Source organism: Crocodylus porosus, unplaced genomic scaffold (assembly GCF_001723895.1).
Source record: "Crocodylus porosus isolate Cpor-Errol unplaced genomic scaffold, CroPor_comp1, whole genome shotgun sequence".
In the NCBI taxonomy this organism is placed as follows: Eukaryota; Metazoa; Chordata; order Crocodylia; family Crocodylidae; genus Crocodylus; species Crocodylus porosus.
Window position 1 is genome coordinate 10,517,233 of NW_017728922.1, and position 17,356 is coordinate 10,534,588.

The 17,356-nt window shown below is 45.6% G+C and overlaps 1 long non-coding RNA gene across 1 annotated transcript in view; it reads left to right on the forward strand.

The window, feature by feature from the left end:
* LOC109313217 overlaps nucleotides 1-6,555 on the forward strand; it is a 13,176-nt gene extending 6,621 nt beyond the window's left edge. The window contains exons 2-3 of the long non-coding RNA XR_002101992.1: nucleotides 3,443-3,565; nucleotides 6,222-6,555. This is a non-coding gene — a long non-coding RNA (uncharacterized LOC109313217). The remainder of the gene's footprint in view (nucleotides 1-3,442; nucleotides 3,566-6,221) is intronic.
* The last annotated feature ends 10,801 nt before the right edge of the window (nucleotides 6,556-17,356 follow it).

Below are 17,356 nucleotides of genomic sequence, written 5' to 3' on the forward strand. Positions count from 1 at the left end.
GTATTGCATCCAGTTTTGGGCTCCACAATTCAAAAAGGATGTGGAGAAGCTTGAGAGAGTCCAGAGAAGAGCCATGCAAATGATCAGAGGTCAGGAAAGCAGACCTTACGATGAGAGGCTGAGAGCCATGGGGCTCTATAGCCTGGAAAAGCACAGGCTCAGGGGTGATCTCGTGGCCACCTATAGGTTTATCAGGGGTGACCACCAGGATCTGGGGGAACGTTTGTTCACCAGAGCGCCCCAAGGGATGACGAGGTCGAATGGTCATAAACTACTACAAAACCATTTCAGGCTGGACATAAGGAAGAATTTCTTTACTGTCTGAGCCCCCAAGGTCTGGAACAGTCTGCCATCAGAGGTGGTTCAAGCACCTACGCTGAACACCTTCAAGAGCAAATTGGATGCTTAACTTGCTGGGATCCTATGACCCCAGCTGACTTCCTGCCCTTGGGGTGGGGGGAGGGCTGGACTCGATGATCTCCCGAGGTCCCTTCCAGCCCTAATGTCTATGAAATCTATGAAATTTCAAGCCTTTTGAACTTCATCACATTCCATTTCAGAACCATGCACAACCAGAATTTTCTTGCAAGAAAGAAAGCAAACCCACCCACAAAGCTTAGTTAGAGAGGGAGGAATGGGCCTCCCTTCATGTGGGAGGCCCCAGGCATGCTATTCTCCATTGCATTGTACCTTTGGTATCTTTGCTGGACACAAAGCTTAGGGAGGGAGGGAAGCGGCCGCCAGGTGGGTAGGGGAGAGGGATGGAGGAAAGGAGGTATCCTGTACCCTCTTCCCAGTTACTGAATATGTCCCACCCAGCAGGAACATGGCTGGGTCGAGAGGGGGGGCAGCCATGTTTGCAAAAGGGGCCCCCTCAGGTGGGGGACCCCAGGCATGGTAGGGGCCACCTCAGGTGCAGATGAATGGCCTGACTTAGCTGGCTGGCTGAGTCGGGCCATGCCATGCTATTCTCCCTGTGTCACTTTGTAACTTTGGAATCCTTGATGGGCACAAAGGTTAGGCAGAGGGAGGGAGTTGTCCTGCACTCTCTTCCTGGTTACTATGTCCCACTCAGCAGGAACACAGCTGGGTAAAGGGTGGGCCCAAACCATGATCCCAAAGGAAACCCCCTCAGGTAGGGGCCCCCAGGCATGGCTAGGGCCCCTTCAGGTGCAGATGGATGACCCAACTCAGCTGGCTGGCTGAGTTGGGCCATGCTACTCACTCTCCATATCAGTCACATTGTAACTTTGGAATCTTTGCTGGGCACAAACCTTATGTGGGTGGGGGAGAGGGATGGAGGGAGGCATGGGCAGGGGAGAGAAATAATACATGAATTTTCTACCCCTTCTTAGTTCTTTGGGCCCCCAACCTCACTTATAGTGTATGTCTTCCCCCCCCCCATGTAACCTCCTGTCCTCCCAGTCTCCCCCCATACCCTCCTCAGGTGGGGGGGACAGGGATTTTCTACTATGATTTATTTATTTAAAATCCCCTTGGTTTTTTTTTTTTAAATATTTAAAATCTCCTTATTAAAATAGGAGACAGAGTGGTGGGTGGGTGTCAGAAGACATGTACCTCAATCCGGATTTGCTGGTACCTGGCTAGTAACCAGGTGAAGGGCAACAAAACTATATGAAGTGGGCCTGCAGAACTTGTGCAAATTGAGCTGATGCTCGGGCCAAAGCAAGTGAAGAAGCCTCAGCTTCTGCCACTGTAGTAGTCAAAGTTAACCAGGAGGTGGGTGAGAGGTGTAAAGTAGAGAGCAAACAAAGCAAGCAAGAGGAAGGCCTCTGCAATTCAGAGGAGAAACTCAAGCTTCCTTAGTGGAAGGCACCACCTGCAACCTGAGCCCTCTGCCACTGCTGTGGTCATAGCTCATGGTCACAGCTTGCTTTGTGGCCAGCAGTGACTCCAGAGTGCAATGGAGAGGTGTAAGGTAAGTAGCAAGGGGTGTGAGGATGCTACTTCCCAGAATGCAGAGGTCTTGGTTAGTAACCAAGAAGAAGGTTTCCAAGGGAGAGGGGTAAGGAATGGAAAGGTGTAAGGCACAGGGCAAATGCTGATGCTCATGCTAAAGCATGTGAAGAAGCCTCAGCTTCTGCCACTGCAGTGGTAATCTAACCAGGGAAAAAGACATGTACCCCAGCTGGAATTTGCTGGGACATGGCCAGTAACCAGGAAGAGGGTGAGACAACTATGAAGAGTGCCTGCAGAACTTGTGTAAATATAGCTGATGCTCAGGCCAAGGCACCTCAGCTTCTGCCACTTCAGTTGTCCTGAGAAGGGTGAGAAGCAGACAGTGTTTTCCCCACCCAGCAAGAAGCTTTCCCTCAACATTGATTCCAAAGTTCCAAGGGTACAACAGAAAAGTGTAAAGCACAGGGCTCATGCCAAAGCCAGTGAAGAAGCCTCAGCTTCTGGGTGAGAAGCAGGTAGGTTTTTCACAAGGGTGCAATGGAGAGAGGTCAGGTTGGGATGTGTCTGCTTGGTTGCTGAGGTGTAAGGCATAGGGCAAGTGGTTTGAAGTGCCTACTACCCAGAATGCGGAGGTCTTGGCCAGCAACCAAGAAGGTTTGCAAGGGAGAGGAGTAAGGAACGGAGAGGTGTAAGGCACAGGGCAAGTGCTGATGCTAAAGCATGTGAAGAAGCCTCAGCTTCTGCCACTGCAGTGGTCCTGGCTCCCAAGGAGAAGAGCAAGAAGCAGGCAGGGTTTTCCCCACACAGCAAGAAGCTTTTTAGGTATAAGGCAGGGGGCAAATGGGGTGAAGAGGTCAACCAAGAAGGCCAGCAACGAAGAAGGCCAGCAACCAAGAAGGCCTCCATGATTCAAAGGAGAAACTCAAGCCTCATCAGCTTCCTTAGTGGAAGGAAGCCTCAGCTTCTTCCACTGCAGTTGTTAAAGCTAACCAGGAGGAGGGTGAGAGGTGTAAGGCAGAGAGAAAGTGGGGTGAAGAACCTACTACTTGGACCAAGGAGGTCTTGGCCAGCAACTAAGAAGAAGTGGCTTTTGTGAAACGTTATTGTTGTGGACTGAAGAAGGGATATCAGAAAGTTCTGACTTGGTTGAATACTAATTCAGCCTTCAGGGATTGGTTTAGCAAACATTTTTTTACAGGGCCAGCACAGATCTTCTGTTAACATCAATCAGTCACAGTGTGGCCCACATTGTACAGCATGGCTTATATTTATGTACCTTCCAGTGCAAATTCCCCTAGCATGGATGAGTGAATAAAACTTAAATTAAAAACTAGGCCCAATAATGTGTTAATGGGAGACAGCGATGCAAAACTGTTGTAGAAAATCTCTTAATGGGGAAAGGGATATTGGTTGTAGCTATGTTGGTGTAAGTGTATAGGCAGACAAAACTTTTGGGGCAGAGATGATCTCTTTTATTATACCAACTAAACAGATGCAAATTTTTTTCTTCGCAAACTTTCAGGCTCAGACACCCTTCATCAGGCAAAGGAGAAATTAAAGCTGTTAAGAGTTCTCCCAGGTATAAAGGAAACTTCATCTTGTAGACAAGAAACCAGAAATCTTAGGGTTGCTCCCAAGTGGAAAGGTCAGTTTTTAAAAAACTGCTCTGCAGGAATGTAAATTAGGAGCAGATAATGGCTGAAGCAGTCTGGTTACCTGAAACTGTCAAATGCCAGGCAGGGTGCTGAATTCATGTGGGAGGGGTGTGGGTGTGCAGGGGCTTTGTGGGGGGAATTGTGAATAGGTGTGAGGGGGTTGTGGGCAGGTGTGGGTTTGTGAGTGTGTGTGGCTTGTGGGGGAGTGTGGGCTCCCACATCACATTTTTCCCCTGTTCACAGGCCCTCCTCCACATGGTCCCCCACATACACATAGCACCCTGCAGTACACCCACCACAACAAGGAAGCATGGAGATAAGAAATTACAGGCTCTGATACTATACCTAGTGGACAACCTACATAGCTTTCAGTGATGACAGACCCTAAATCACATTTACATGATAGACATTGCAAAACCAGTCACAGAACCTGATTCAGCTATATCTGATTCAGCTAAACTACATCTATCAAGCTTTAGTTATCACACAATGTTTGGGCCCCTAAATGAGATTTAACCCTATGCACGTCTATCATGTTATTGATTGTAACACATTATCATATTGTAAAGTGTAATGTCTATCATGGCCTTCTGGCTACAAGCTTGTGTCATATCAGTCATTTAAGAAATCAGGTCCTGCATGAAGCCATTGATGTAGAAAATAAGTTAATTTTGATCTGTAACTCTTGCACCCATGTGTCCAGATTTTAATATTGTTTTACACTGATGGGAAACCAAGACATTTCCCAATGATACACATTGTTTTCCATGTCTTTGTGGGTAAAGTGATTAAACTGCTAAATCACAGCTGCATTTCTCATAAAAAAGACAAAGCACCTTTATATCCCTACATCATTTCAAAAGTTGCAGAAAGCCCTGGGTGCAAGGGAGTGATTAGATTTATCATGGTTTTATCACTACACCTCCTACACCTCCAGGCTGCTGAGCAGAGTGTATTTGCTGTCTCATGGGCTAATAGCTTCCTGTGTTACTCATAACTTAAATACTAAGAGAGAGAGATAAGGGCTTGTGTTTGGTTTGTTTCCTATAAAAATAAATGAACATTAATAAATGCCTCATTATCAGAAAGTGTGATACTGAAAGTACAGAGCTTTCTCCTGTTCCACAGCTAGAGCTTTAATTATCATCATGGTTAACAGACAAACATGAAAACCCTGAAGAATGATCTTGGCAACAGAAATGAACGTTTAATAAATAGTGGCTCAGATAAAAGTTAGTGGCTATCAAAGGAGATGATCAGATAGGTGTAGTAAACTGCTATCTTCTTTACCCAGAACAACTGATATATCAAAATGTCCATTAGTATGGCGATAATTTGTTAAGCATAGTATGAATGACATTCTGTATTTCAGATTTTCAAACACCATGTTTTGTTGCTAGAAGCAATCTCTTTCAAGTCATTGCCTTTCGTATATACTGTAGATATGGCTTTAGTAGCTGTTTTCTTGACCAGAACACAACTGTTCCATTTTAACATCTTCTCCAACTCCATTTCAGAGATGCAGACTTTAGGAGAAGAGAAGGGTGTGACAAAAGTATTTGTCAGTTCTGGAACTAGCCTGAAAATATGCTATGCTGGAATGATAGCCATCGGGCTAATTTCTGGTTAAGGCTGGGTATTCTAAAAAGCCTTTCAGTCTAAATGAAGGGAGGGATTTGGGTAGAAGTCACTGCCCAAGTCAGTGGGCTGCATAGAAACAAAGCCATTTGAGCTAAAGTGGGAATGTCAGACTTTCACACTGTGGGCCAGGTCTGGCCTGTGGAGCCATGACATGTAGTACATAGGGCTGTCAGAAAGGCCAGGAATCAGCGTTGCTAGGTCTTAAATATGAAATTATTGTATTGGAAGCTCAAAATGATTGTATTTGCTGAAAAATTATCAAACACTGAAAAATATGCAAATAAATATGCAAATATGTCTTTTTCCTATTTACTTCATATTGCTGTCTGTAAGTTGCCAGTGACTGAAAACTGGATCATCGAAGTTCAAGCATTTCTTTATTTCTTTTTTTCAAGGTAAGCACTCCTAAGAAAGTGCTGACAGCAAACCCAAAAGTCAGTTAAGGCTCCCTGAGAGTGACTTCAGTTTTGCGTATGCTGCATCAATTAGCTGCATCAAAAAGTATTGTACAATTTTGAACACTTCTACTCTTATTGATCGTACATCATACAAGTGTTGAAATTAATCAAATATGACAATTATCGTACATCTGTTGACACTGCCAGGAATTTGAAGGGCAGGGTTTGCCTCTGAAATCTGAGTCACAGAGTATTGTTGAGCATGTGCATCAGGGTGAGAAGAAGCTCCATTCTCACCCTGCTGTTCATCTTGCCACTGCATCTAAACCTGGTCCATGAGGAGTACTATGGTCCAGGTCCAGTCTGGGGGATGGGGTGATAACTAAGGGCTTTATGGAAAATCACGTATAGCTAACTGATATCAAATATAGATAACTGGTAATATAGCTATAGACTGAGTATTGGTTCCAGGAATGATCTGATGCCTGATACTGAGCAACAAATTCATTTGAGAAAGTCAATATTTGTTCTCTGTCATTCTGCAAATAGAAGGCAAGTCAAATAAATGCAGTGTTTCTAATTCTTGCAATATTTGTTTTTCTTAAAGCACCAGACATTGGAGTCAGCCTACAGTTTGAAAGGAAAGCTCAGTCTTCATTTAAAAAGAAATGTACATTTCTAGCTTTTCTGGTTGTAGAGAAAAACTTGAAAGAACAAAACAAGTGAACTGTAAGGCCAGTAGGCAGCTTCCTGTCTGACTGAAGCCAGAAGGCAACCTCCCATCCACCCCTCAATCCCCTCCAAAACCTCCAAATTTTTATTAGTATTGAAAAAAATCTTATGGTTTTTAAGCCAGTCTTATGATACACAACTTCTAATTTTTGAATGCTTGGATAGCAATGCTTTAAATTAGTTGTTATTATTGATTATTTGTAAATAATCTGTAGGCTGTACAAAAACAAATACATTTTACAGGACAACACCCTGTGGGAAAAGAATATGTATCTGGATGAGTGATTTATCATGCTGCATTAAATCATTGGGCCTGCCTAACATTAAAGTATACCTAATAATCTCTTATCTAAATAACATTCCCTTGAAATCTTCCATTTAAGCTATTTTATATTGTTGGGGTGAAGGTATAAACTGATGAGTTGGAAATTTGGCTGGAGGAAGCTAGCATTAGTCTCTAGATACTAAGGTGTTTGGCATATTAAAAGAGATCAGATAGAGATAGAACATTCACTAAGCCTTCCTCCCAAGTGTATTATTTGGAGGATTGTTAAAGGAGGCAGATGACCTTTGGAGAGCAAGACTGATATTATCCCAAAAGAAATGAAATGTTTCTTTGAGAGAACCTAATTGGTCAAAGCTTTTAGAAAATGCTGACCAGTGTTTAGGCATTAATAGAAATTTGACTAAATCAAAAATGGTATTTTATCTCCAGCACTAGTATAGAAGAAGCAGAGTGATTTGAAGTTACTGTGAGAGCAGTTCATAATGATATATACCATACTTGGTTTGTACTTGTTTTCTTATCTTCTCTCTTTTTTCAATTTTTTAAATATTGTTTCCTCATAGCGCTGATTTCTTCTTGCACATTTTCATGCTGCACGATTTTCAAAAGCAACCAGCATTATGCAGTGTCTTGATTTGGGGAGACCTGATTTGAAACACTTTGAATGGGCTTGGTGGTCAGACCATGGTGATCAACATTTCCTGAATATAAAATTCCTTAATACGATTCAAGTTGCTTCATCTAGACCAGTATCCAATCTCTGATAGGGGCTGGTACAAAAAACTTAAGAAGAAGGTAGAAGACTCTTCTAACAGGCATTTAATAAATAATTGGTCTAAAGGGGAGGTTTCTTCCTAAGCTACATCTGTTGGTGATTGGTGGGTGTGTCTACAAGTGTGCTTTAATGCCTAATAGCCTATTTTATTGTGCATGTCAAAAACCATACTAATATGTTAGTGTGCAGTAAAAATAGGCTACTGTTATTAAGCATCACTAAAGTAGTGCACATTTTCACTACTGCACAGTAAGGCAGCCTAGTGCATATTTATTTAGTACCTCACATTAGAGATACTAAATTTAATTTGCATTAGGAAAAGCACATTCATGAACATGTAGGTGTGTCTGGTGTGTGCTCCTACCTCATCCAAATTTTTTGAATGTCGTTCTAGATTCTCCTCCTCCACATACATATCTCATCAGTTCTGAAGTTCTTGGCTTCTGTGTTATCTTGTGCAATAAATTCCATGTGATAAATGGGTGTGGACACACAAATGCTTGGAGCCCTTTTAAAAGGGAAATGTTTCAAAAGGGCAGCAGCGGGTACGTTCTACATTCTAATCATTATGTGTGAACAAGTTAAGAAAAACTGAAATAGCAAAACTGCTTCAGGTTAATGCGTGACTGGTACCTCCTGAGCCAAGGGTGTATCATGGGTCTCCAATGCCTGGGTGCTAATGCCTGCATTGCACCCCTGCTCATCCATGGCCAATGACTGGGGGGAAGGAGGGTCCCTCTGTGTTCCCTCTCAGCTCTGTGTTCTTGGGGAACCCTGGCACAGTACACAGCCTGTCTGATTCACAAACGACTCACCCCCTCCCCACCTCTCTGCCTGAACAAGAACTAATTAGAGGAAGGACTTACAAAAGACAATGAGGATGCAGTGGGAGATGCATATAAAGCCCTCCAGACAAGGGTGGTAAGAATGAAGCAACTCTCCTGCTCTCATGTGCATCAGAGATGGAACTGTATGACAACCCATTTAAATGGAAGATGGGACAGGAAGGTACCCGCATTAGCATTCATGATGGACAACAGAGATTCCAAGGCAAGGACTGCACTGAATTCCGGGACCAGAGAAGCAGGGGAGCACTGCATGATGGGGGATTGCTGCTCCAAATGCTAATCAACCCACATCTACACACACCCAGCTCAGCATTTATCAGACCAATTCTAGTAATGACTCCTTTATTGGTACCCAAAACACTGAATCTGCCTGTCTGTATTGTGAACTCCCTCAGAGTAATGCCACCCATAGCCAGGAGTGATCAGTTCCTATTATCCAGCACATGGGCCATTGTTTACCCATAAACAAAACTAGTGTTCTCCCTTGAGCCATTGTTAGTTCTCTACAAAACCCCTACTCAAGCTCAAGTTTCTGTCCTGGTGTCTGGATCCAAAAGCTGTACCAGTTCCTCCCCTTTTCTCCCTGGGATCCCTTCATCAATTGTGCTGAGGACTCTGCCTGTTTGCAAGCTTCAACAAACACCTGGGAATCTTGACTGGTTCAAGTTTCTCTGAGCAGTGAGACCCCAACTCTCTCCCTCTGTCTCTGACTCCAGGAACCTGACTTTAACTTTCTTATCCCAGGCACAGCTTTCTAAACTGGATTTTTGCTGATCACTCACAGCTTTCTAAGCCTGAATTTTGCTAATCAAATTTGAGCTAGGCTTCCCTAAATACTTAATTGAAACTCTGTAATATTGTAACAGTTTTATTTGTCTCTCTTGCTAGTCTATTATGACTGGTATCATCATAAGTTCATATACCTGACAATGAATAACTTTTATGGTCAAGTTGGTTGCTATACTCTTTCTCTGAACCTCACTTACTCTTCCTTCCCCTTGACCTCCCCATTTACACTGGAGCAATGCTTCTTTTACCTAAGCCAAAGATCCCTGTAATGCCCAATACTATGGTGGGGTCTGCTAATCACAGGACTTACTACTAGGACCATTGTGACAAGAGATTGGGACGTGCCAAGTTTTGAGGTGCATGGGGGTATCAGCTGAAAGTGCTGATCAGACCCAGCCTGCTCAGACGTACTCTGTTAGTATGTGTGCATGTGTGTTTAACTGCATTTATTATTGTTCTGCTGAAATAAGGGATGCACTGATTTCAAGGTACATGAGGATGTCAGCCTGTCAATGCTGAATAACCCAGCCTGGCTCAGCTGGGCTCTGTTAACCCATATGCTTGTGTCTGACTGAATTTTATTCTTGTTCTGATGAACTGAGTTCAAGGCATATGAGGGTGTTAGCCTGTCAATGCTAAATAACCTGGCCTGGCTCAGGTGTGTCCTGTTAATTTGTGTGTGTATGTGCATATCTGTGTTTGACTAATTCGGTGGTTGGGGGAACCCAGCCTCATTGAAACTGAGTCCTGCAAGATAGCTCCACTGGGGGTGAGGACATGCAGAACAGAGAGGTACAGCTCCATATAGAAACACAAATAATACAAGCAGCACATTGACAGAATTACAGAGACCCCAGAAATGTACCCCTAAGAAATAAGCACACCCCAAAGTGATGGGCAAATTTGGTAACAACTGGCGGCCAATTGCTTAGCCCAGAAATGCTGGCAGTGAAATCAGAAGTGCCAGCAGTGAACCTAGAAGTGCCTCTGAGGGACCGAGTACCCCCTAGAGGGCCTGGCCAGTGTTCCTCCCCCAGCCAATGTCTGGGGGCATGCACCCCCACCCCTCCCTGTTGGTAAACCACTGCCATCCGCAGAAGCTGGCAGCGGTGATGGCAGTGGGGATGGGGCTGGCGAGCATCCACAGAAGCCTCTGGAGGTGTTGGTGGTGGGGACAGGGCTGGCAAGCACCTGCAGAAGCCAGCATCAGGGATGGCCCTGTCAGGTATGTGCCCCTCCTACCAGATGCCTATGTCCAAGTTTAACACTCCTTCCTCCAGGGTTAAAGTTTGAGTGGTGTATTTCCTTTACCCAGTTTTAAGTTTGGTGTTTTTCAATCTGGGGAAATGTATCTTTGCTCTTGTAATCTAGAAAAGGGCAAAGAAGAGTGCTTAATTTTTTCTTCCTGTGCCAGTCATTATTTTCTAGATGCTCTTTGTGTACTTTTTTACTTGGCTCTTCTCTAGAGTAAACAGTGGAGGTCTTTGCATGCAGAAGTCTCTCCAGAACCCTAACGTGTTTTACAGAACTTTTCTGAACCTTCCTTTTGTTGTTCATATAATATTTTTCCTTCTTGCAGGGGGTTGTGAACTGATTAAAGGTAATAAATACTGCATACATATTTATTGTTATTATCAAGTCCAGTATGCTGGTTGTGAAACAGCTATTTTTGTCTGTCTAAATTTCCTCTCTAGCCTAAAACTTTAATGCAGGCCATTTTTGAAAAACTGGTTGTTCTGTCTCTCAAAGGATGCAACATTTTTGTGGTGACACAAAACACAAATGAATAGATGTCTTAGCTGTTTGTCACATCACAGATCCCAACATTTGTGCATGCACTGATTCTTAGTTAGAATTTGTGCTGCCTTTTTGTAGATAATGTCTGTTTACTTATAGTGGGGTTGCCTGTGCTCTTCAATTGCCCTAAGCAGGTACTTCTAGGACTACAGAGGCCCAGTCCTTCACGCCCTGGGAATATCTCTTTAGGGATTCCTACAGCACATATTTCATGCTGCTGTGCAGCACCCATGACTATTATCCCACAGCATCAGGCCCCTGAAAGCCTGGGAGCAGCAGGGGCCTGACCCTGTGAGACAACAGCCCCAGTGATGTCTATAGATACTAATGAAGTGGATCAGCTGTGCTGGGACACATCCTGGAACAACTGACCTCGCCCCAAACATGATGTTTGCTTATATCCAAAATGCTTATATCTCTTCATGGCAGTAGCCTCAACTTATATATTTTAATAGTACCTAATACAATGGTCCTGAATTCCTAGTAAGGACTGCTGCAGACTGACTGGCTTTTTAAGTGGAGTTTGACCCAACTTCAGCTGGAATCCAATCAGCAGCTTCCCAGAAGAGAATAATCAAGAGTCAGAGGCAGTTGCAAAGGAAAGGCCTATAGACCATGTTTTGGCCAGCTAAATGGCCTTGAATAATAATGTACTCTCTGAGCAAAAAGGTCTGATCCAGTTTCTGGGCCTGATGTCAGTGCTTCCTGAGCTGGGAGGCATGCCAGCAACCATTCTGTGGAACTGCAATATATATGTTTAAGATTGCAAGAAATTACTCAGTAATAACACAACCTCTTACAATCTCCTCAGCAAGATAGGATCTGGGAAGGTCATGAACCCATGGAATTATTTATGCATCCTCATGTAACTCAGGTAAAATAACAGGAAATGTACATATAGTTATGTCTGGATGCCACCCAAACTGACTGTGAAGATAACATGCAAGGTGCATGTGCTTTTGTCATGAAAACAGGTTTTGATAGGATCCAAAGTAGTGTTAATGCTCAGCAGTTATTTTCCATTTGAATAAAGTTTGTAGTTTCACATTCCTTCATGGTTTAGCAAGGTGGATGTGAACATGAGCTCAGCTGTGGGAACCTGGTACACTGGTTTGCTAAAACTCCACTACAGCCAAATGTCACAAGGGGGATTTCCACAAAATCTTTCCATATTTTTACCCAGAATGCAAGCTCTAATTTCAGCCTTGCAAGGTAAATGGATCTGAGCTCAGAGACGCATTACAGATCAGATGAAAAGATTCTAGGACTGTGCATAACAACAAATGAATGACTATGTGTGAGAATGGGAGTACCATCCTTTCAGAATAAATGGTATGGAGCAGAACTAGTTGTACAGATGGCTGTGGTTCCAGGAGTCTTTTCCCCTTGTGACTGTACCAGCCCCACAAGCTACACCCAACAAAAATATATTAAAAAGAATTACAGGAACATCTTATTACACCTAGTCCAAGTTCAGCCAAAGTTTTGGAAGTGTGACCCCTTTTCACAGTATTTCTTTACTGCTGACACAGCTTCTCAATTAGGTTGGTGTGTGCTGCACCTACCAGTAAATAATATAACTACAGTCTCTCAGATGTGGTTATTTTGCTTTTTTTCCCCTTTCTTTCTGAAGGGGGAAATTTATGACTAGATTTTATTCATGTATTATTTTTGAAGGGTGATATGCATAGTATTTTTAACAGAGAAAGTGCATCAAAGGTATGGGCTTTCCGCTTGGCACAGAAGGTGAAGGGATTAGGTCTCTCTTGTACAGAGGCTGCCCTACATTAGCTCTTCACAGCTGTTTTACCCCATGAACTGGCATAGGAGCTTGGACATGATTAATTTCCATCCCTGGTCAATTCAGCTCTCCACAAAACAACTTGGTTCTTCTAGGCTTCCACAGAAACACTTGTGGATGCTAACCTTCAGATAGGCACCCAAATGACCTAGAATCCTGCAGGCCAAGGGCTCCCAAAGTCAAGTGATCTGCCATCCTTATAAGAGTAGAACTGGATGTGATGCTGTTCAAAAGAGGAAGAAGATGGGAAGGGAGGGAAGATGGGAAGGGCTGAAATTGGCAGGAATTATAGAAAATCCCAGTGTCTCTGCCACAGTCTGCTCTGGGGATGGTGAGAGGAGAAACCACTGTCAGAGAGTGGCTACAGAGACAGCATCGGGTGAAGAGCTCCAGGTCTCTGTGAGATCTGGAGGGAGCAAGATAAGAAGAGGATGAAGATAGTTTTGATTGTTTTAGAGGTGGAATGAGTATTCCAGAGACAACAAGAGAAGAGCAGGAGAGACTGGGCATGAGACTATAAGAGGGGAGGAGATGGGGGTTGTAGTGACTGTGGCAGATGGAGGTTTGGGGCAGAGGGAAGGCCAGGGTTGAAGTGAATGTCATCAGAGATGGGTGGCAATGTGGAGAGTGGATTTATGCTGGCAGGAGGAGGAGGTGATAAGTGTGTAGATTGGAAGAGGAGATTCAGATGGAGGAAGGAGGAGGACAGATGCTATGCTGTGCAACAGGGTTACAGTGAAAGCCATGAGGAAGTGACAAATTGGCCTAAAATAAAAATTAAGCCTGGTTTGCAGTTTGGCCCTGGGAGCAGTGTGAGACACACGAGTGTAAACCCATGGTACATCCCACACCCTGAGGCCCCCCCAGCGACCCGCAGTGACTGCAGAACACCCTGCTGACCCCCAGCACTGCTGGAGGTAAGCGGGACCCATGGTGGGAGGGACAAAGCCCAGCTGTGGGGTGGCTAAGTGGAACCAAGGTGGGCCTCACTCCACCCCAGCTCCTACTTCACCCAGTCCCCCAGGGAGCTGCATGACCAGAGCCTCATGAACAGGCCATGCAAATACGTGTGCTCCTGGGCTAGGCACACAAGTTAGCGTGGGAGTTTGCACAGGAGGGTGCACGGGAGGGCCCAAGGCCCTGCCTGTGAGGCCCCTAAGGTAGCCAGACCCAGCCACAGCTGGCCTACCAGTGGCGTGTCACAGATGGGCATGTACTGCAACCTGAGAGTCCCCTTGGAGTCTGCAGCCTTCCCCTCTGGTTCCTCAGAGGAGTCCACCCAGATGGGGCCAGTGGTTCTGGGCTCTACACAGACAGTGCCCCTGGCTCTCAGCTGCAGGGAATGTCTGTCACATTTTCAGGCTCTGGGGTCTGGAAGCATGGCCACCTCCCCTTGTGAGGTCTGCTCCCTTTTGGGGTCTCTGGCATGCCAGCTGGAGGAGCACCAGGCACAGTCTAGAGACTGCATGCCATCAGGGACTGTGATCAGGAGATTGACTCCTACTGCCAGGCCCTTCACCCCTGGGAGGTGGAGGGTAGACCATGGTTGCCTTCCAGGACAGGGGAGGACTTAAGGACCTCCCATGTTGTCCAGCTCAGGGGTTGGACCAAGGTGGTCAAGGGCCCCAAGGCCCACTGCACCAAGGTCCCCCCACTGCTGGAGCTTTGCAACAGGTATGAACCTCTTGCAGCTCCAGCAGAGCCTGCTAAGTTGCCAGCTCTTGCAGGTAACACAGGCTCTACAGTAGCTACCGCTCCCACTCTCCCTAGGACAAAACATAAAGTGACTGTCGTGGGAGAGTCCATCCTGAGGTGGACTGAGGGGGCAATCTGCCACCCTGACCCCTTAGCCCAGGAAGTCTACTGCTTCCTGGGAGCCCAAGTCTGAAACATTGCAGAGAAGATCCCTGAGCTCCTCCAACTTACTGACCACTACTCTATGCTATGTGGGCACAGATGACACAGCTCGGAGCCCTCCCAGCAGGGTCATGAAGTGCTACAGTGATTTGGGAGTGGGGCTCATGGGTTTGGGGGCACAGGTGGTATTCTCATCGATCCTCCCTGTCTCAGTCTATGGGCTGAGGAGAAGGATTGAAATAGTGAACCAAAGACTGAGGCACTGGTGTCATCAAGAAGGCTTCGGCTTCCATGACCACAGTCCACTCTTTGTTGAGCAAGGCAGTGACCTTCTGGGAAGGGAAGGCCTCTACTTCTTTCTGGTGGGGAGGAGGATCTTCTCAGCCAGACTGGTTGACCTGCTCCACCAGGCTTTTAACTGAGCCTGCTGTGGGATAGGGGGACTACTGCCACTGCTGGCCCACTGAGTAACCCTTGCAAAGCTAGCATTCTGAGGCACTTAAAGGAGCCCACCACTGCCCCAGCTCTGGAACAAACTGTAGGCAAGGCAAAGGCCCCCAAACGGACCCTTGTGTGCCTATACACAAATGCCAGGAGCTTGGGGAAAAAACAGGAGGAACTTGTCCTCTTGCTTAACACAAATAATTATGATGTCATAGGGATAACAGAGACCTGGTGGGACTCCACCCATGACTGGGCCCGGGGTATAGATGGCTATACCCTGCACAGGAGCGATTGAGTGGAAAAAAGGGACGGGGTTGTACCTCTCTATGTCAAGGAAAGCTACGCAGCCTTGCAAGCTGACATTGGCACCCAGGTGGGTGGCTGGAGACCCTCTGGGTTAAAATCTGTGGGGAACACAGCACAGGGAACACAATGGTGGGAGTCTATTGCAGACCCCCTACCCAAGATCAAGACCTTGACCAGGAGTCCGTCAGGGAATTGGCTGAGGCTGCACGCTTTCGGTTCATAGTTGTCATAGGAGACTTCAACTACTCAGACATCATGTGGGAAGAGTGCTCAGCCAAATCCAAGCAGTCACAAAGCTTTCTCTCATGTGGATGAGCTCTATCTGATACAGGAAGTCTATGGGCCAGCGAGAGGTAAAGCGCTGCTCGACCTGGCACTGGCAACTGAGGACAACTTAATCAGTGACCCAATGATCAAAGGGAATCTGGGTGACAGTGACCATGAACTGATCACCTTCACCATCTGCCACAAAGCTGGCAAGTTAGTCAGCAATACAGAAGGCCTTGACTTCAGGAAAGCTGACTTTGACAAGCTAAGGAGGCTTGTCAGTGAGGCCCCAAAGGGGAGGGGAGATCAGGATGAGTGGTTCCTCAAGGGAGCAATCCTGGATGTGCAAGCAAAGTCTATCCCATCTTGGAGGAAAGGAAGCAAAAGGGCACTGGAGCCTCCAAATAGCTACAAATATCAAGGACAATAAAAAGTCCTTTTTCAGATATGTGGGGAGCCGGAGGAAAAGCAAGGGCAACATTGGACCCCTGCTAAACCAGATGGCACATCTGACAACTGATGCCCAGGAAAAAACAAATTTGCTAAATGGGTACTTTGCCTCAGTTTTTCACCAGTCCCGTGGGATGCCCCTGCCCAATATGGGACAGGGAGGCCTGGGTGAGGGAGATTCCTTACCCTCCATCAAAGCTGACCTTGTGAAGGAGCACCTTGAGAGGCTGGACACCTTCAAGTCAGCTGGCTCTTATGGTTTACAGCCTAGGGTACTCAAGAAGCTGGCAAGCATCATAGCTCAGCCCCTGGCACTGATCATGGAGAACTCCTGGTGCTCTGGTGAAGTGCCCGAAGATTGGAAGAAGGCCAATGTGGTGCCTATATTCAAGAAGGGGAAGAAAGTGGATCCAGCAAACTACAGGCCTATCAGCCGTAAAAGGAAACATAGCACTGATTTATGAAAATATAACATTCTTCTTATCCTCCTTAACATTTATAGATAAGCTTCCATACAATACTGGAACTTTGTTCAACCATTTTCCCCTGGCCACTCCCTGGATTAGTTATTTGACCTCATTCCATACCTCTTTCACAAAGGTGAATCTGTCATGCTGTGAGCCAGTTCATGTTATAACATGATCCACTGCAGTGGTCTCAGTTGTGTTGGTCCACATCTGCTTGGAAAGCTCATATGACACATATTGCACTGGTGTCAACACATCCTCCACCCTTACCTTCATGATCATATTTCTGTTGTTAATCAAGACCCCTGCTTGTGCTTTCTTCAGCCTATAATTTTTCAAAAAGTCCTTCAAACCTCTGTGCAAGGGTGGAGCATGACAAGCCTATGGTCACAAAATGAATGCCCTATATATCTTCAGCTTCTGCAATGTAGTTCTGGTAAAGTACCATGTGAAAATCCCAGCCACTGCTTCCCAGAAGCATGCACTAACCATCTTCCCATAAACAAAGAGGAATACATCTAGTAGGCCCCATCCCTTGAGCTCTCATCTTTTATAGTTCAGTCCAAGCTAACCTTTCCCTTTTGAACTTGCAAAAAAAGGCACACATCGCCCTCTGTAATCAACTTCCTTGCCCCCTGTCCATCTGGTGGAGTGGATGGCATCTTGCCATTGCAGCACAAGGTTCATGGGGGTGGCACCAAGCTTCCCCTCCTCACCTGACTCTGCCCTGTTGCTTGCTGGGCCATGGAGGCCAGCAGGGTGGGAAGCCCTGAGCCTGCAACAGGCAGCACACATCTGATGCAAAAAATTGTGGTCCGTTTCTTGGAGGCCACTAAAATCACAGACACACATACACTGGATGGCACAAAAGGTGTATTTGCAAATAGGGTCAGAGCAGAGTCAAAAACTCAGATTACTCTGAA